The sequence below is a fragment of the Pholcus phalangioides genome, unplaced genomic scaffold (assembly GCF_987345545.1).
Source record: "Pholcus phalangioides strain wild (caught in Gottingen) unplaced genomic scaffold, Ppha-v1.0 ptg000003l_1, whole genome shotgun sequence".
Lineage (NCBI taxonomy): Eukaryota > Metazoa > Arthropoda > Arachnida > Araneae > Pholcidae > Pholcus > Pholcus phalangioides.
In genome coordinates this window covers 37,515,467-37,536,025 of record NW_028301596.1, presented here as the reverse complement: position 1 = coordinate 37,536,025, position 20,559 = coordinate 37,515,467, and the positions used below count along the sequence as shown (strand labels likewise).

General features: G+C 39.2%; 1 protein-coding gene across 2 annotated transcripts in view; it reads right to left on the bottom strand.

The window, feature by feature from the left end:
- LOC149088494 (uncharacterized) overlaps positions 1-20,559 on the bottom strand; it is a 43,855-nt gene that overhangs the window by 19,125 nt on the left and 4,171 nt on the right. The window contains exons 1-2 of one of the 2 annotated variants that reach the window (XM_089247744.1): positions 17,065-17,131; positions 3,645-3,949 (exon numbers count right to left, since the gene is read on the bottom strand). The gene's annotated coding sequence lies outside the window, so the exon portion shown is untranslated. Of the gene's footprint in view, positions 1-3,644; positions 3,950-17,064; positions 17,132-20,559 lie in introns of those variants that run through there. The other variant, XM_089247737.1, reaches the window with a different exon arrangement.

Below are 20,559 nucleotides of genomic sequence, written 5' to 3'. Positions count from 1 at the left end.
TGTGATGCCAGAACAGAGAAAAACCCCGTTATAATGTTCGTTTTCCCCTAGACTGTACAGTGTGCATAAAGGGGTGCTCAATCTTTGAAAGAGTGCGGGCCACTTCTTCGGTTCGGAAACGTGTCGCGGGCCACATAAGGGAGGATGTGTGGAGGGGGGAATTGTGGGTGGGGTCCTACTGCTGGTTGGATTGTGGCTGTCTGGCCTGGTGCGGTTGGTTTGCCGGGCTTGGATGTTGTCGGATTTCTCCACGGTAGCCCACGTCTCCTGAGATGAACCAGCTTATACGCTATCCCCCTGGGGGGGGGGGCCGAGCGCCCCATTGATCTAAAGGGCCACATAAGTGATATGTAAATGTGCCACGGGTCAATTAAATCACCTGGAAATGTGCCGCGGGTCAATCAAGTCATCTGGAAATATGCCGCGGGTCACTTAAATGGTCTGGAAATGTGCCGTGTGTCAGTTACGTGAGGTAAGAAAGCTCCGCGAGCCACCTAAAACAGGCTACTTAATTGATTTGCAAATGTGTTGCGAATCATCTAAGTGGTCTGGAAATGTGCCGTGTGGGGGGGGGGGTCACTTAAGGGTGAGTTAAGCATGTATCGCGAGCCACTTAAATAATCTAAAAAACTGCCCCAGGTCACTTGATTGATTTGATTTTGCGACACTGTATTTTCACTCTGGTACATGGTAATATTTGAAGGCCTTTTAAGCATTTTATAAATTGGATTCATACCCCTACGGGTGATGAGATTAAGGCCGCATTAGTACTTACGGGACACCTTGTATAAAACACTCTTTCGGTGACAACGCACCTGGTCTGAAACTTTCAATTAATTTCAACTCATGGCTGAAAGCATTGGCAGAGATACGGGGGGAAGTGGGGGACATTGCCCCCCCCCCCATAGTCAAAGGTGGAGTCGACTGATCTAATGCATATATGCATATATGAATTGGCATCATCATCATCGTACCCCCCCCCCCAGCAATAATGACCGTGCCCCCCCCCTTAGACATCCAAGTCTATCTCCACCTATGGCTTAATTTCAACTCATGGCTGTTTCAAGTTGTTTTCTTGCCTCCAAACTCATTTCCTTCGAAGAGCAAAGGTGTTATCGAAACATTCAAAAACGTTCAACCCGTGATATTCACCTAATGTCTATTCTTCTGGCTTTCACAAATTTTAGGATAATGCAATCTTTTTTTTACTGGACCGCATTGCAATCACAATGCAAGTTGGATTTTTATGAAGCCATAGAAGAGCACCATAGCATTGCAGTCATAGTAAGAAACGAAAAGACGGGTGTTCTCTATCAAAAATGTGGTACCAAGTAACTGATGCATTTATATGCATTTCTATGGGAATTGTACCCCCGACTTACGCGAATTAGACTTACGTGGTTGTCATCAGTTCTACGTGTCGCCTAAAGGTTCGGGGTGTTACTGTATATAGTGGTTGATGTGTATTAACAGTTGTCGTGTTGGGTCCAATATATTACTGTATTAAGAGGACTCGATACCTTTTTCATGGTGAAACACTAGGCTGTCATAGAAATATCATTAAAAGGGTCGTTTATGTATTATGTCAGCATCGATGGGGGAGGGAGTTTCCAATTTGCTGGCTTTTGATGACGGGGGGGGGGGGGAAAGGAGAGTTTGGACGATGTTTACATCATCAACCACCCTTTATAAAAAATATGAAATATTCTTAATGGCATGTCTTACTCGGTGTGCTAAAAACAAGAAAACCTTCCGCTAGTTTGTGGGCACCTGAACTAACATTCTACCTATTGATAAGTCCCCTACAGAGCAATTTTAGTGATCTCTAAATGTTTCGCGGATCCAAGTGCTCTGGAACTGTGCCACGCATCACTGAAGTGACCCGCAATTTTCATTTAAGTAATCTGGGAATGTGCCGCGGGTAACTTGAGTGATGTAGAACCGCACTGGAGGCCGCTTAAGTACTCTAAAACTGCCACGTCCCTCAAGGTATCTTTAAATGTGCCACGGATCGCTAAAGTGTTCTGGAACAGTGTCGCAGGTCAATTCAATGATCTCTGAATGTGCCACAGGCCTACTTGAGTGATCTGAAAATTTACCACGGGCCGCTTAAATGTTCTGGAATAGTGCCACAAGTCACTTGGGCGATCTGTAAATGTGCCGCTTGGCTCATTTTTACAAAATTAGGTTTTGGGGGGGGGGCAGGCCACATTTGGTCCGCGGGCCAAGGGTATATGGCTTTGAGGGTGAGGGTAGGTCACAATGAATTTCTGAAGAAATTGTTGAGTTCTTAGCCTTCAAATAGAATTTAAATTAACAGAAATTGATTTTAATAACATAAAAATATTTTCTTTCGAAATTTTTAAAAAGTATATTTTGCACTAAAAAAATTTTTTTTGATCGTCCGGGGGTGGGAACACGAGCCCCCAGATGCCCCCCCCTCCCCCGCTCGCGTACGTCTCTGATCCCACCAACATGCGTTAGGAGGTAGGGGGCAGAGCTGACGAAATTCTGCTGACAAATGGGGAGGGTCACAAATGGCTAAAAACTTGCTGGCATAATACTTAAATGGTCCCCAAAATAGTGTTTAGCCATTGATTTTTTTTCAAATTTTTTATACTTGTTCTTGATTGTATGTGCTACTATGCTGTGCTGGTAAAAAGTTTTTTTATATCTTAGATTAGTGCCGTAACTCGCCATTCCTGTAAAAGAATTTGCATTTAGGCTCCTTCTGGGCATTTAGGCTCCCCTCGCCCTCCAAGTGGGCCCTGTGCGTGTGCACCTGTTGCACCTGCCTAGTTCAGGCACTGTCTTAATGTTTAAAGTTTGTAAAAAGTTTGAAATAAATCTACGGTTAAATACTATTTTTAATGGTATTTCTATAGTGTGCTTCACCATGTTAAAGTTATCAAGTCCCCTTATGCGGGGAAAAAGTGCTGAACTTATTCGATTAAGCGGAGAGCTTTAACTTTAACATTGTTTTCGTGAGACAAATTATGATAAAAGGAGATTTTGTTTGAATAAGTGGGAGGCCGACTTTGTACTTCACGCCCTCCCCCAATCCTTCAATTTCACTGGACCGCAAAATTGTTCGACTTCAGTCGATTCCCGTTTTAACGAATACCGTTACAGCGAAAATATCGTTTTAACGAAAACTTCTCTAATTTCCCCAGACAAGTTGACATGGGAATAATGGAAAAAAATTCTGGAATTCCTTTATAACGAATTGATTTCTCTGGTCTCTTGAAGTTCGTTATAGCGGGATTCGACTGTATTTTCACAGTCCCGCAAGTGTAAAGGGGTTGAAGCACACTGACCTAGTGCATCTCAAGTACAATTTCTTGACTCTACAAGAAGAAGCTACCAAATCAGCCCAACAATGTTGGAATCTTTATCGTACCACAATCTACATTTCAGTGTTGAACTATTTTCTATGAGAATTCGAATTGTGATGGACTTTCGGAACATCCATGGGGGACTCTATTGAAATATTTCTCACCATGTGATTTGATCACGTTTCGTTACCCTTTTAGTCAAATATTACATAATGACATCATAAGTATTTATCGATGAGAAAAAAAAAAAGACATTTCGTGTGAAATTGATATCAACATGTGAGACATGATTAAAAAAGAAATACTTACTTTTGATCGATTATACGGCAAAGAAGAAAAATCACTTGACATCAAACGGGGAGAATTCTCGATACGAACGAATCAACGATCATCAATCAAAATACGAAAGATCCTCACTGTTTCCGAATCACAAAGTCAGATGCCGACACGATGCGTTGTTGTTGTTTTTTTTTTTTCCTGCCCAAGGTTGGGACTCGATCGATCACGTGATCAGGAGAAAGTCCACTTCAAGTCCTTATCGTCACGAGAATCGAGTAGTGAAACCGAACGCTCTTCATTAACGACCCTTTTTTGGTTTGTTTGTTTGTTAATTCCTGTATAATCAAAAAAAAAAAGAAGAGTTGATTATTTATTGATTAAATATTTGGATTTTTCTTCACCTTTTTTTTTTATCATTTAGGCCTTGGACTGGCGATGGTCAAGTGTAGTAGTTTGTTGCGAAAATTTCGTCATTTTTCGTTTTGTTTATATTTTTTTCACTTTTTCACTTGTCCATCTTTGATCTTGAACCCAATGTTGGGAGTACATTTGGTTGGGTTAATTAAAATTCATCCACACAAAGACAAACGGGGGCGGGGGAATAGTCTGCTCTGGAATTCTCATGCAATAGAAGGTTACTAGACTGTCTCGTATTTCTATTAAAATGTCACAGTTTAATGGGACTCCCGAAATTATAAGGGAGAGGCAATTACCCAAATGAAATTCTAAATCATTGACTACAGCTTATATACATGTGAGCGAATAAAAAAATTGAAACTTGCCAAAAGCAATTGAAACAGAAAAAAGATATGCATTCATTCAGTATACTTATTGATTTTCACTGATTTTATCGCTTGAAACCAGTAGTTCGAAAACACTATTGACATTAATACTCTCTTACCTCAATGATTATTTTGCTCATGCCTTCCAACTCCAGAATTTTACGATCGAATACTTACTCGCAGCTTGCTTGCCATAGTGATGATACACCAGCATACGTATATTTCCCCATTGATCATAAATCCGGCTTCCTTGCCGTTAGTGAGTGATCAAATACCCATCTTCCATGCACCCCCCCTCCCCTGCTCTGACTTCTCTTCAAACTGTGAGAAAATCTTTTGCTTTTCTTGCTACCTTGCCTTCCCCTCCCCCTATTGATCTTGAATCGGCTTCCTTGCTAAATTATCAAATATTATCCTTCGTAACACCTTTACTCTTAGTGCCCATAAATCCGGCTTTCTTACCCTAGTGATGAAATGATCAAATTTCCAGCTCCCCCCCCCCCCATTGATCATAAATCTGTTTTCCTTGCCTTAGTGATCAAATACCCAGCTCCCTTGCCACCTTGCGATCAAATACCCAGCTCTCTTGCCACCTTGCGATCAAATATCCAGTTCACTTGCCCCCAGTGATAAAATAAACTCCCAACTCCTTACCCTAGTAATCAAATATCCAGCTCCCTTCTTCTCCCCCATCGATCATAAATCCGTCTTCCTTGCCTTAGTGATCAAATACCCAGCTTACTTGCCCCCAGTGATAAAATAAACTCCCAATTCCCTTGCCCTAGTGATCAAATGCCCTGTTCCCTTGCCCCCATTGATCATAAATCCGGCTTCCTTGTCCTAGTGATAAAATACCGAACTCCCTTGCCCTAGTGATCAAATTCCCAATTCCCTTGCGCCCCCCCCCCTCCCCCATTCATCATATCCGGCTTCCTTTGCTCTCATTATCAAAAAAATGCAGGGTTGATAATGCAAGTGGTGTGAGTCAAGATTTGGTTCATGTGTACTTAGTCACATAAAATACGTAAAATAACGGTACTTTCAAACCAACAATGATTTTATTTCGAGATTTATGTCAGATATTTTTGTTTTTATTCAATAGGTGGCAGCAGGGGTCCTAGTTTTGCGGTGTTCCCCGCATTTATAATAGCAAAGTATATATATTTGCTGCCCAAGTCTAGTTCTACCATAAATCGGTTTTGAATCTATAAGCGACGTGAATTGTGACGTGAACTTCTTTTCCGACGCCAATAGCGGGAAAAATTGTAATTAGCGGTTTGACTAATTTTACATTTTTAATTGATGACCACATTCCTTTTGAATTTTCACATTTCTTTCAAAATTACTCTATTTAAATTTGTTTTTAATTATATCAATTTCGATACTTTTTTATATGAATGAAATGAATTTGTTTCAGACCCTGAAACATACACACAAACGTGTGGGTTGTTTTTTCCCACTGTAGAATTTTTTCTTTTGACCTCAGGGAGTCAAGCTCTGACTTGAAGGATTGTGTTAATTTTGAGTTAGAAATAAAGAACACATGAGAACTTTGGGGGGGGGGGCCTTTCATCAGAAGGCAGCACTTAAAGTTGAAAACTTTCAGAGAGTTTTTGAGATTTCTTCCAGGATATGCCTCCAGGAAAAGGGTGATTTAATGCATAAAAAGTTTGTTTAGCAGTAAACTTCCGGAAAAGATTGTACTTGAAGATGAATATACTCTGCATCATCTCGGCTGGAAAAAAAAATTTGAGTGAAGTGCAAATTTTTTTCACAGAAACAATAATTAAAAAAATTTTGAAAAATAAATATTTACAGACATTTATGTTTTTAATTCATTTTTTGAGTATTAAAAATGCAAAAACATTTTGAAAATTCCAAAAAAATGAATGCTCGGGTAAATGAGAAACCGGGTCACATTCACGTCTTGAAATTCGAAAACTGCAGAGAACCAACTTCAGCCGACTACCACTGTACGTCAACAGGGTTTGAACTGGACCCTCACGATAAGAGAGCAGCACGATGTCCATACGACCGCATAGCAGCTTTCTAAATACAGAGCGATTCGGAAAAGATGGGAAAAACTTTAAGAGGTGATAGTACTCCATTTGATCACTTTCATCGCACCACGGTCATTTTCTGCACACGAGGGCTAATTAGACCGGGACCTACAATTTATTCCTGATTTCGAACGGCAGTCTTTTTTATGTTCATCGAGAGGTTGGTGCGCTAAACCCCTCGACGCGGGACTCCCTGCGGCAGAAATTTTTTTTTTTTCTGTGGTCATGTCGCCCTGTTGTACCCCTGTGTCAGAAAAGTTTTCTGAGAAGGACGAACCGGGTAATGAACTCCCTTATCGACCTGGACTACCGCGCCTAAGTGAAAGTACACACCAATACAAACAATTGTCATCAGAGAATGCATGGTCTCGCATGAAACGCAAACGCATTAGCGCGTTTCGAAACGGCCGCTCCGGAAACGTTAAAACAGCATTAGTGTTGAAATTTATCGGAAGAAAAAGAACACCATGCATACAAATGTAACTTGGGGAAGAAAAAGAAACCGTATGCAAATCTTTGTCACAGTGAATCAAAAGCGCGGATGACAGCCCTGTGAAGTTATGCCAGCGTGCAACCGTTCCAACAGTTTTAACGTACGGGACAATGGCGCACTTTATTAATACTGAAAAAAAGCAGACATGTGCATTTCATTTACGGAGATGCAAACGGAAGTACCACACAAGCAGCACGAATGTACGGTGAGCGTTTGCCCCCACAGGCGGTTACCCAGTCCGAAAAACATATGCGCGCTTGCATCGGCAGCTGTGCGAAACGGATTCCTTTCTTGCTTCCCGGTCTGATGCAGGTCGTACAAGTACTGCCAGAACAGCAAGTGTGGAAGACAAGATTCTGGAGATGGTGGCAGTTCCGCCAACAAATTGCGCCATTATTCCGTACGTTACAACTGTTAGAACGGTTCCACGCTGGAATAACTTCACCTGGCTGGCGTGCGAGCCTTTTATTCACTGTGACGGAGATTTACATACGGTTAATACTTCTTCCCCAGGTTGTATTTGCGTAAATGGCGTTATTTTTCTCTCGCCGAATTTCAACAGGAATGCCGTTTCAACGTTTGCTGAGCGGCAGTTTCGAAACGCGATAGAGCGTTTGCGTTTCATGTTAGGGGTCATTCAAGTATTACGTCAGCTTCGGGGCGGGGAGAGGTTTCGGATTTGCTGGCTTTTGATGACAAGGGGGGGAGGGAGGGAGGTGGGGACGAAGGTTGCTTACGTCATCAACCACCCCTTTTTGAAGATATGAAATATTCTAAGCGGCTAACGAAATTTCGCTGAGGGGGGGGGTCAGTGTTTTGCTGACTTTTGCTGACGGGGGGGGGGAGGATGTCAAAAATGGCTGAAAATTTGCTTACGTAATGAATGGCCCCTTAGACCATGCATTCGTTGATGGAAATTGTTTGTATTGGTGTGTACTATCACCTCTTAAAGTTTTTTCCCATCTTTTCTGAACCACCCTGTATACAGGCATTAAATCGAACGCTGATTTCTATCACATCAACGGGAACCATCGACGTAAGAATGTGCAACCGAATTTGCATTAAAAAAAACGAAATAATTAATTTCCAAACGCAATTTCAATAATTTTGTCTCATTATCATGAACGTTAATAAAAAAAGTGCAATTCTTGAGATTCTACGATAATAAATAACCGAAAAAATCCTTAAAACAATCTAGTTTTCTTTTTCAGAAAGAAATAATTTGTTCTTCAATTAGTTGATGGTTAATTATGCATCGCTAATTAACTTTTCCCGCTGTTACTGAACGAGACGATCTGCGTGAAATAATTAAATTGCTTGGAGAAACATATTAACCAAAAGTATCATTTGCATTATTTACAAAATAAAATGAAAAAAATATAATAAGTACTTAATTTAGAAATAAATTTTAAAAACAATTGGGGGGATAAATGAAACATATTTTGGCGCCATTATCCGAATCTTAATGCTTCAATTAAAGGTCTCTACGAAGGTTTCTAACAGCTGGCTGGCGCGAAGATGAATTTTAGGAACCTGTGCAGAAAGATCAGTATATTCGCTGCCTTTGCAGTCTAGTGCGATGGATGGCCAAACATGATGGTGCCACTATCATGTTTGGCCCACAGAAAAGATAATAGTGGTCACAGAGCACGGCCCATTTCCGGTCTATTTAGAACGGTGTAAGTGCTCAACTCACTGTGCTTGTAATTGTGGAGCTTCTGGAACCCTCTGGCATTATACAACGCAGTGTCCAAAGACGGCCCGGTTCCACTTAGGTAAGATGCCGGAGTCTCATACCTTAGCCTGGAAGATGAGGACCCTCCGTAGTACTATGAACGTCCGCCGCCTCATAGGTCTTGTCAGGATACTGGAGCAAAACTTGCATCAAATGCACGACAAAGCCAGAGGAGCACGAAAACCAAGAGGAGGCACAGACCCGACGTATGTGCTATCAAGGGAATGCAACAGCCAAGTGAGGAAGTACGACTTGCGGCCAAGATTGAAAGGCGTTAGTGACGCCACATACCCGCCCTCGTGAGAGTGCAGCAGTCAGGCAAGGACATAACTAGCGGCCTAGACGATGACGGACCTACTACTACTACTACTTAACCGAACATGCACCTCGTACACATTCCTCAGCATAATTTCTAACGAATCGCCACATGCCGAAATGTGTGTTCTGAGTGTATGTGTGGCCCCTAACGTATTTATATTGCTGAGTTGCGCTTGACTAGTGTTGATGCTGGCGTCTGTCTTCCATTTTCTGAAGACGGAAATGCATGTATTTTCATTATCATCAAACATTTATGAATTGAATTTGATAGTCAGAGTAAGAAATTATGTAAATTCGATGGGGTTTTTTTTTCAATTACTTATCTATACAATAATGTTGGCCAATACATGAGAATGCGATTGATGATGGCAGAGATAATGTTTTAAATTTTCCGGTAATATAAAGGGCGTAGGGTGAATCAACGACAATGGAGGGGAATAAGTTCCAGTCAGCTATGATATGCAAAGAAACTAAATTTAAAGCAGTCGGTGAAAGCACAGATAGGGCTTATCTTATGTTGATGGTCAAGAGATATATGTTGGCTTGGAGATAATACCGGAAGTATCGAAATTTATTTACCGGAAGTCCATGGAGAATTTTAGATAGCATGGTTAATCGAGAAAAAAAGACGGTGAGTATTTAGAGGGATAAGATAAAGTTCACGTTTTAGTTCGGAAATAGACACAAAGGAGAACCAACTGTCGTTTTAAAGCGGGATGATTCATTTTGTACTGGTTCCAGCTTCTCGATATTGCTAGCTGTAGTAGTAGTGAAATGTCCGTTTCTGGGCCGAAGAAGCTTCTGTGGGAGACGTCGCATTTTCTCTACTGCTGTCACATTTCACTACTACTCTTCCATAGAAGCTTCAACGGCCCAGAAACGCACGTATCATACATACACCGCGAGACAATTACTCGGTCTTCTAAAAGGTCTTTCTGTCGGTGTTCAGTAGTAGAGAAATGCGACGTCTCCCATAGAAGTTTCTACGGCCCAGAAACGCACATTTCACTACTCCTAGACTCCAAATTTCGGAGGGCATAGGAAGAACAGGAAAATATAGGTTTGGTAGCGGAGGAGTCTAACATCGCGAATAGAATGCTTAAGGTTGCGGTGAAGAAGGAAGAAAAGTTTATTGAGACATTTCTCTGTTAGAAATAATCGATACGTTTATTCCAGCGCAGGTCTGCTGAAATGATGACACAGAGGTTATTGAGAAACCCGGAATATAGTGGAGTTATTGATGGAGTAAGAAAATTCTAGAGGCGGAAGTTTACGTGCAACTCTCTTAAGAACCGTTTTAATAATGTTGAGCAGTGTTTGCTTATGTGGAGCACCATTGGAAGATGGAATTGAGATTATGTTGAAGAAGTTATTGATTCTGTCTCGTGATTTATGGTAAGGTAGATTACGCAATCATCAGCGAAAAGTCTTGTGGTACAGTTGAGGGTTTCTGGGATCTCGTTAATATACATTCAGAACAGAAGTAGCAATTGCGTGAAAAAAAGAGTGGGGAAAAAATACATATTGACCATGAGAAAAACTTATTAGATCCATGCCTGTTTTTACAAGGGGACACCAGTATCGATTGGTAAGGGACAATGCAAGGTTATGGTGTCGCAGGGGGGGGGGGTTCTCTAATAGGGTTGTCAATAAATGGAATAGCTAACCCCCGGAGGTAGTAAATTGTAACACAATTGACACGTTTAAAAAGAAGTATGATAAACATTTTGGGGTAAATCGAGAAGCTATTCATACTTAAAATAAGACAACCATAAGCATTCTTTATGGGCATTGTATAATATTTTATCATGTGTATATATTGTTTATAATGTTTCTAATTACATTTTTAATTGGGTTGCTGTATTTTTCACATCCATATTTTTACGGGCATCTTTTTCTCAGCCACCTCACTGGGCATTTTGCCTGTTGTGGTGTTGTATTTGTATTTGTATTATGCCCAAAACATGGAAAGTAGTTATACGATCCAAAGATTTTCCAATGAAGATAGTTGACTCATTCTACTTTATTTTATTAGTTTTTTGCATTCTTGTTTGTTTTGTGTCAAAAGACTTTCGACAAACCATAATAGTGATTTTTTTCCCGAGTTTACAAAGTGTAGATAAGCAATTTTTTTTTGTCATAATAGTTTGTATTCAGTGCTTGAGTTTCATAGGAAAGATTTCATTAGAAAATTCAAATACGAAAATTCGAAGGCAAATTTATTGTTGTCAAATGACTTTTGAACACTACTGTAGCCTATCGGTAACTTTTTTCCCAAAATACTATAAATTGGTTTCCTAACCAGCTTCTTTTTTAAATGATAAACCTCTTGCCGATAAGTTCTGTCATTCATTTAAGCTTATACTTCTTTACTACGAAGTTGTAATATTCACTATTTGGGGGTGGGGAGAGACAAGGGTCAGTATGAGATGGTTAAGGTTATTACAGTAGAACCTCTCGATAACGGACACCAATGGGGACCAAAAATTTCGTCCGCTAATGAGACAAGGGTCAGTATGAGATGGTTAAGGTTATTACAGTAGAACCTCTCGATAACGGACACCAATGGGGACCAAAAATTTCGTCCGCTAATGTCCGTTATTGGGGAGGTACGATTATACGGTGGAACCTAATTTTATACTTATTCGACTTATTCGTCGAAATATCGGTCCCTATACATTGCAATGTTAAAAACTATATATGTTATTTTAACATATACATTTGTGTGCGTGCGCGCGTGCGTGCGTGCGTGCGTGTATAAAAGTGATAACCAGTGGTTATGCATAATCACCAATCGTCTCGATAAAGGAAGTTTGATTAAATTTCGATTGATTTATCTCTTTCATTGGCAATTATGCGTAATTCACAAATAAAGTTGAAAAGTCTGATATGGAAAAAATTTTACCTTTTCTTCCCTTCATTAAACCAATTAATTATTTCTGCCCGTACATGATACGTGCACTACACATATTTTGCAATAAAAATTGAATTAACAATTGTGTATAAGATTAAAAAATATATAAAAAATCATTATCAGTCTTGTAATGTTGGCTTTCTTCACACGTATCAACATGTGCAAATAAAACCAACATTACCATTTGGAATCAGCATTCTGGACCATAGTTGGTTATGTTCAGTTAATCAAGTAATTGATTGACGGATTATTATTTTTAACGATACGAGCTTGGGATTATTCATATAATCACCGTTGAATATGATAAATTCTCGATTTATGAACAAAAATTGATAAATTAGAGTTTGGGGAAAAAAATAAAAGTTTGCCTGATTTTACAGTCTAGAGCAGTGTTTCTCAACCACCGGGCCGTGGCCCGGTATCGGGCCCTGGCAAGAATCAAACTGGGCCGTCAGTGATTCATCATTTCATATATATCCCCGTTCGTTTTCCATTGGTCGTGTTTATGACCGGGCCTTCCACTCAGGAAAAATAATCCTACCGGGCCGCGATCTTCCAAAGGTTGAGAACCACTGATCTAGAGTGTCCGCTAACGGGAACTGAAATATATTAAAGTCCTACTGAACGGGACCGGGAATCAGAAAATTGTCAGTTAACGGGATGTGTCCGCTAATAGAGGAGTGTCCGTTAGGGAGGTTCCACTGCACAAAGGTAAAAAAAAAGCGACAATAAGTAGTCCTCATGGACATTGAGAACAACAAAAATCCTGTGTTCTACAAGTTTCTACTACTGAAATGAACGGCGGCAGTTTTGGGGAATTTCTTTTTTTGGTTCTTGTAAGTGGTAATCTGATTCTTATAAACGAAGATTTCCCCCCTAGGGCCATTCAAGTATTACTTAAACAGATTTTTAGCCATTTTTGACCCCCCCCCCCTTGTCAGCAAAACACTGACCCCCTCCCCCACGTCAGCAACTTAGAATATTTCATATCTTCAAAAAAGGGGTGGTTGATGACGTAAGCAACCTTCAACCCCCCCCCTTCCCCTTGTCATCAAAAATCAGCAAATCCCCTACCCGATGCTGACGTAATACTTTAATGACCCCCTACGTTAAAACAGTTTAGTTTTTATTTTGCCGATTTGATTCATATAAGTGGTTGATTCTTATAACCAGTGTTCTTATAAGCGATGGCTACTGTATATTAACTTAAAAGAGCAACAAGAAGGCTTCTTTATGCGCCTTTGAAAAATCCAATCTAGCTTGCGCATCGACGAAATAATCCGAATTTGTTTTCCATTTGTAACACGCAATTAAATAGGGTTGTTGTTTTTTCTTTCTCGTAGAAAAAACAAGTTTTACCACCCAGTGAGAAGACAGAAATAATTTTAAAAAAATACATATATTTGTACATCTACACGACTCCAATTAATCTTGTCATTCGATCAGATAACTATAGTTTATTATTATTATCATTATTGGTGTGGTGTAGAAGCTGCGTAATTAAAGGAAAACTTGAAATATCAGCTCTTGTCAAAAATAATAAGAATAAAAAAAAAAACAGGTTTTTTTTTTCATTGGACGAAGGAGAAAAAGATACCAATGAAATTTCATGATTCTGAAGGCCGAGGACAAGATAACAACAAATTTGCCTGTAAGACGCGATAGATGATACTTAACACGGGCATCGAGACTAGATGATACCTAACACTGCATCAGATCAGACACTGGACACGTGACGTCCGAAAGGCGAGAGATTAAGTTATTATGGAAAACAAAATTAATAGAAGGTTGGACAAGGGAAAAAATATATATATATAGTCCATTTTTCATTTTTGATGAGGCTAAAGCGGTCCCTAAACTATTTGGTAAAATATCTGATGCCACTTTTCCTACAATGACAATTATAATTATTATCAATTAATTTCTATCGGTTAGCATATGATTACAGGTCTCGAAAACCCGGTATGAGATTTCATGATTCCTTGGCCAATGAGACGTGGAACTTTCATTTTGTTTTTTTCTGAGGCCACGGGCCATCATTCGCTGGATCTAATTGATGTCTCCTTCGATATTGATCTCAGAAACCTACTATGTTTGTTTACCGTTTGGTTGAATTGAGTTGTTAAAGTAATGAGGCTATTTTTGGTTCTTGGCACCCTTGGGAATGATATTAGAATATTGTAATATCTTGCGACACCGTTGCTCTCGATGCGTAAGAACTGCGGCACCACCAGTAATATACAGCTGCATTTATTGGTTGAAGATCACAGCCTTATATGAGCGAGCTAATTATAAGTTTATCCCTGAAAACATCTCGCGGCACCAGACAGCAAATTTATTAAAGCATTTCTAGGGTCGGTAAGTCTCGTGTGTATGTTCAGGAGATATCGAATCTCTTACGCATGTCTAGGGTCGACAAGATTCTTGCGTATGTCCAGGAAATGGCAAATTTCTTACGCATTTCTAGGGTGAGTAAGCTCCAGATGCATGCCAAATGATAAGCATGCGTTCTACGCATTTCCAGGGTCAGCAAGTCTCCTGCACATGTGCAGGATCCTATAATGCAGCGGTTCTCAACCGGTGCTCCGGGGAACCCTTGGGTCTCCATGTGCACTTCCCAGGGGCTCCGCAGCAGCTTGAGGAAAGTAAAATAAATCAGTAAATTTGATTAATAAATTAAAAAGAAGAGGTCTGAAGGGTTTCCGCCGTATAAGTTATGTACAAAAAAGGGCTCCTCGAGCCAAACGGGGCTCCGGCATAGAAATTATACGATGAAAAGGACTCCGCGAGTCAGAATAGGTTGAGAACCGTTGCTCTAATGTATTTCTGGAGAGAAACTCCACACAACTCCACGTGTCTGTGGGTACGTAAATCTGTTACGCACTTTCAAAGGTTACGAGACGCCATGAGCGCACCAGGTTGCTGAATATTAGGACCGTGAAAATAGAACAAATATACACATTTTTATCGTGGCTGCCAAAGAAAGCATTTCTGTGTTCACGCAAATTTCGAAATCGTAACTTCAATTATAATCACCCTGTATTTTCGAGTGTCATGAACACAGAGAAGAAAAAGTGCATGTCAGATAGTTTTCATTACAGTGTAGCAACGGAAAAGAATCCGGATGGAAAAATAGCTCATGCGAACTTGTTTAATTAACGCGTTATCTATTACACGAACAGAAATATTACTCTCCCGTAGAAGTTTCAATCTCGAACATAATACTATAAATCTCAGAAGAGGGGAAAACTATAATAACGACCCACAAATTTTCGTAATTATTTGGAGACAAACACAAAAGATATCATTAGGCTAATTATAATTACGATACCACTCCAAGAAGAAAATTTTCCCCAGACTTTATGTGAAATTTATTGTTATCACAATTATTAAACAGCCGTAGTCGAATAAGGGATCCAAGTTGATTTTAATTTACTTGTCAGTTATGACTGTGTTTAGATCTGAAAACTGAGATTCCTTTGTTGCCGGTGTATGTCAATCCATCATGTCCGAGGCTAAAATTTTTAAAATCAACTTTTTTTTTCTGGATGGGAGGGGCAACCAAGTGATACGTTCCGGAATTTAGGGTGGAAGTTCCAGCACCTTCACACAAAATGTGACGAAAAGGTTGTCTGCTAGAACGCATTGCATCGTGCAGTAAAAACGGCTGGTCAATTCCAGTGTATGAAGGAAAGGACTTTTTCTTTGGATATTAGCGATCTCGGAAAGAAAAGTCTACTAGTCTCCGCCCCGGGAATCGAACCCAGTGCTCTTGCCATCCGGAAAAGCGCACTATCCAGGCCCGTCATTTAGGGGGGGGGGGCCGTTGCCCCTCTGGCTTTTGAAAATGCACTAAAAATGGTATGTATATATATATACATACATTGAGTACATGTGCTTTGCCCCCCCCCCCCCGGAAAAAGTTGAAACGACGGCCCTGGCGCTATCCATGTACACCACAGGGCTTGACCATTATTCCCTTATTCACGCTCTAGCCCCGTTTACACAGGAAATAGAAAAAGCGGGTTTTAAACCCGCTTCAAGAATTTTCATTAATAATTGTTCTCAATTTCTTTCCTTCGAAGGAGAAAAGTCGTCAAGCGGGTGCTAGAACTCCCAATGCTACCACAATATTGTGCATGTAAATGGGGCTTCTGTAGCTTGACGCGCTGAAGTAGAGCCGTAGTAGCCCCTCCCCTTAACTTCAGCAAATGGTTGGAAAATTGAGATGAGTAGCGAAATTGAGATGATTTTTTATTTTTTTTTTCTCGAGCCATACAATGTAGTAGGGGAAAAAAGTCCCTAATATAGTCCTACTTGACACCTAGGCATAATATCCAGAAAAAAGTCTTTTTTCCTTCGAACTGGTGTATGTTGGAATGTATGTTCTGCGTATGCATAGCTAGTGAGTATTTATGTTGTCAGAGTTATACATTTTTCGTGTTCTGGTGGTGCTTGCTGCCTTCTGTCTTTCTTTATTTTAAAGTGAAAATGGTGGGTGAGTAAGTTTCCATGCTGCCTAAGTATCCTATTGAAGATCTGCCTGCTCTTTGTGGAGATACTTTTCAAAATGGGACCAGCTCGCATTCGTGCCTCGAAGTTACAAAACCACAGAAAGCCAACTCACTTGTTTTAGGTGCAAACAAACTTTTTTTCAGTATAGTATGCCTCTCTATGGAGCTCGTTTGTTTTAATACATTTGTTATTTATTGAAAAAGGGGATTTAGTGTCCTTGTACCTATGTGTAGTGTGATGAAAGCACTGCAAATTAATAGCGTTATCCCAGAATTGACGAAAAATGGAGATGGCGCCCTTTACCTCCAGCATACATACAGACTGAGAATATTCCAAATAAGAAAAATTAAAATGGGTGAAACGTCATTTGATAGCTGCAGGAAAATTTCCTCCCAAAGAAATTTAAAGTTACTAATCTTGAAAAAGAATTTTAAATCAGTAAAGAAGTCGATTAAGGTATCTGACTTCGTTTAAAATGTCATTTTGGAAGTAAATATCTATTTTTTTTCCTTTCATTTTTTTTATGAAAGCCCCATTTTTTGTGATTCTAAACCAGGCTTTGGGGGCCGTTCAAGTATTTCGTCATCATCGATGGTCGGGGAGGGGGTCAAAAATGGCTAAAAATTTGCTTACGTAATACTTGAACGGCGCCTTGTTTTAGTTACATCCACTTTAGCGTTGCGTTCTTACATCAAATAATCTGTGAATGAAAAGCGTTTTATGAAGAATGTTGTTTCTGACATTTTATTTGGTTTGAAACACGATTTCTAGAAATATCTATTGACTGTATCATTACAAAATTTTAACATTATATTTTAACATTTATTGTTAAGGGTTACAAACTGAAATCTAAGGTGTATTAAATGTATTTGTCTAATTGTGCAGTGTTTTATATACACGATATTAAGTGGCTTTTCAAAGAATTTTCACGTACATCAATTGACATGACATTTTTGTCAAAATATGGGATTCGAGTCGTAGTAAAAACGTCGTGGAGTTTATGCGATGCATAAATGATATATTTATTTTTACATTAAAAAGTATAGAGAATAATTGAGGCCTAACCTATACGTTGTATAAACGAGGTTTTACTGTAAATAAGTGATTTCCCGTTTCCGATTCCCTTAGGCTCCAAAATGTCGGGAATTTGGAAACCCTAATCCGAGCCTTGCTTATAAGTAACTCTTGGCGGGAAAGTACTACCCACCAAGTATACAGTGAATCAAAAGTGTATTTCACGAAAGTTTAACATCACGTTAAATTAGTGAATATTTTGCTTTTCACAAACATAGCCTTGTTCATAAAAATTATGCAAATCATCTCCATCCATTTTAGTGAATATGGTGAATAAAAGTAAGCCTTATTAAAAAGAAAAAAAATTCGGGCAAAATTACGGGAATATCTCGTATATTGACGTTATAGCCGAGTTGTCGTTTCAACACAGATATATTATAACCAATTTTCATCTTATTTCTGTTTTTATATCCAACTAGCTGATACCCGGCGACGTTGCCCGCCCCGTAAAAAATTAATATATGTATAGCTTATTAAAATTATTTCTTAATCAAAACATTTCTGCATCAAGTAAGAAAAAATTACTTTTATTTTTTAATATTTTAGTTAAAAACTTGAGGCAATCGCTTGTGGATACACAATAGTTTTTGTTTTTCCATCTGGTGTGTAGATGCCAAATTTTTGGGATTACCAACACGCGACGTAAAGCTGTCCGTGTGAAAAACAGGGCTCAAGTAGGTTGATACCTGCCACTGCTAACGAAATGGCGTTGCGCTTTGTTTATTGTCATGGCAAAAGCTAAACGAATCGGGAACTGTAATCGCTTGAAAGCGAATGGCATTTCTTCAGTGATAATTGGGATACGTGGAATGTGAAGACGTCTTCTCCTTTGGCACATCCAGTTAGAATCGTTGCTTCTATGATGTAATTGTGCAATTTCTTCACGCAGAGTCCGGTGCCAATGCGGAGTCTCGGTGTCTCCAAATTTCTTAAAAGCATTATAGGTGCTCCGACTTTGAGGGCCAAGTTATGCACACCCGGAATATCCAAAGAGTTCAGAAATTCTGCAGAATACAGATCTGTCTGCTCTGTGTCTGTGACAGTGTCAACCGATTTGTAAAGTGTGAAGTCTCCCGGAATAATTTTTAGGATTTTTTCGTTTATCTTGTTCACACTGTCATTTTTCTATGCAAGAATCGCTCTCTCACAAAGCCACTCATGGTTTCGGTGATTTTGTTCAATGTTTGGGAAGACTTTGTCTGCAAGTTCTTGAACTGAGTTTAACAACTGGCAAAATCCATTTGGGAACGTAATCGGTCTAGTGCTTGGGTCTACTGGTTGGTCAACTGATGTGAAAATGATAGCAGTGCTGAGTCATTTTGCAGTTGAACTCGCATGTTAGTGGATAATGATAATTTTATAACTTCGTGCCAGAGTGTTGATGATTTGAAGAAAGCATTGAGTTCATCAGCTGGCGTTGAACATTTTTATTCCCAGTTTTGTTGTCGTAGTTATTGTTCTCTGTTGTTAGTGACGTCATATGTCCAGCTTGTGCAACGAATATTATTCAAACGCCTTTTAAGCATTTTTTAAGTTGAAACTATACCTCTACGATGGGTGGTTGATGAGATAAAGGCCGCATTAGCACTTACAGGACACAGTGGGGCTAGGCTAGCAGAAATACCCGGCACTTCCCGGGTTTCCTTCAATTACTGGGAGGATTGGGAAAGTTACAAACCGTTATAAAGAAATGAACTGTTATAATGACAGAATCAAAGGTGAGACAAACCATTGTAAAGGCATATATACACGTCTGAAATGCATTGTTGGAAACCACGGTAACCAAAGTAAGCGTTCGGAAAGTAATTGTTGAGGCCCCAAAACCATTGTTGCCGAAGAGTTTTTTCACCCATTTGGAGCATTTGCCCAGCTCTGACGAACTTTTAAAGTAGCCTATGGTTCAATCCCGGTCCTGTTTGGTATATATGCAAAATCTGGCGACGATCGGTCTAAAACTGTAGATTTGTATAAAGAACATACATACAGACATACTTTCACATTTATATATTAGATTAACCCTTTCACGAACAAGCTTTTGGAGGCAAATTTTGATAATCTTTGTTTTACGAGAATCGGCGATGAATCTGGTAACTTTGTCCTAACCTAACAGCACGTTAGACAAAAAGGGGGGGGGGAAGAAAAAAAATAGAAGAAAAGGAAGAAAAATAAATAAATAGAAAAGGAAAAGCACTATAATAGATCAGAGGATAATAGTGTATACATTAGATATCCCTTTTCTCCTTCATCCTACGTGTTCTTTTTCGCTCTTACATGATACAGTAGAAAGATACATTATACGTGGGGGGAGGGAATCACTAACAGGAATATGGAAAAAACGAGGAAGATAAAGAAACAACTTCGGTTCATAGGGTTACAATAAAGCTTCGCGGTAGTGAGGAAAGAGGAAAGAAGATACAGAAGACTGAATTGAATTTGGTCGACTGGCTTTTGGCGAAATATTTCGTCCGTGATCGTAAAGGGGTTAACGAATTTTTATCAGTTATACGTATATTTTTCTATGAGAGAATTTATTTTTTACATTTTTATGATTTGAACGATCACTACATATGCATTTCCTCGCTCAATAAGATTTATCGCGAAATAAATTTCGAAATCGATTTTTAAAGGAAAAAATAATCATCTTTCCCGGAATTTCTTTTCCGGGAAGAATCGTGATTAGGAATAGGAAAGAGGCTGATTTGCGTGTGCTCTCTTCGAAATATTTTTCTTTGAAGAAAACTTTCAAGGTTATTATGTAAGTAAATGAATACGAAAAGATTTTCTTGGCGAAAATCCAAGAAGAAGATTCTTCAGCAATAAAATCCTTCGCAAATGTATAAAGACATTTTTCAGTGATATTTTCTCAGTGGATAAAATATGTTACGCAATCAGCGTTACGAAAGCCATGAGTATTATGAAATTCATTTTTCGATTGAAAAATGTTATTGTTGAAACAATTTTTTTTAGAACCGATTGTCATTTTTCATGAGTTTTAATGACTTTATCCAGATGTTAAGATATAGAAAAGTTATATTTGAATTGAGTTCTTTTTTA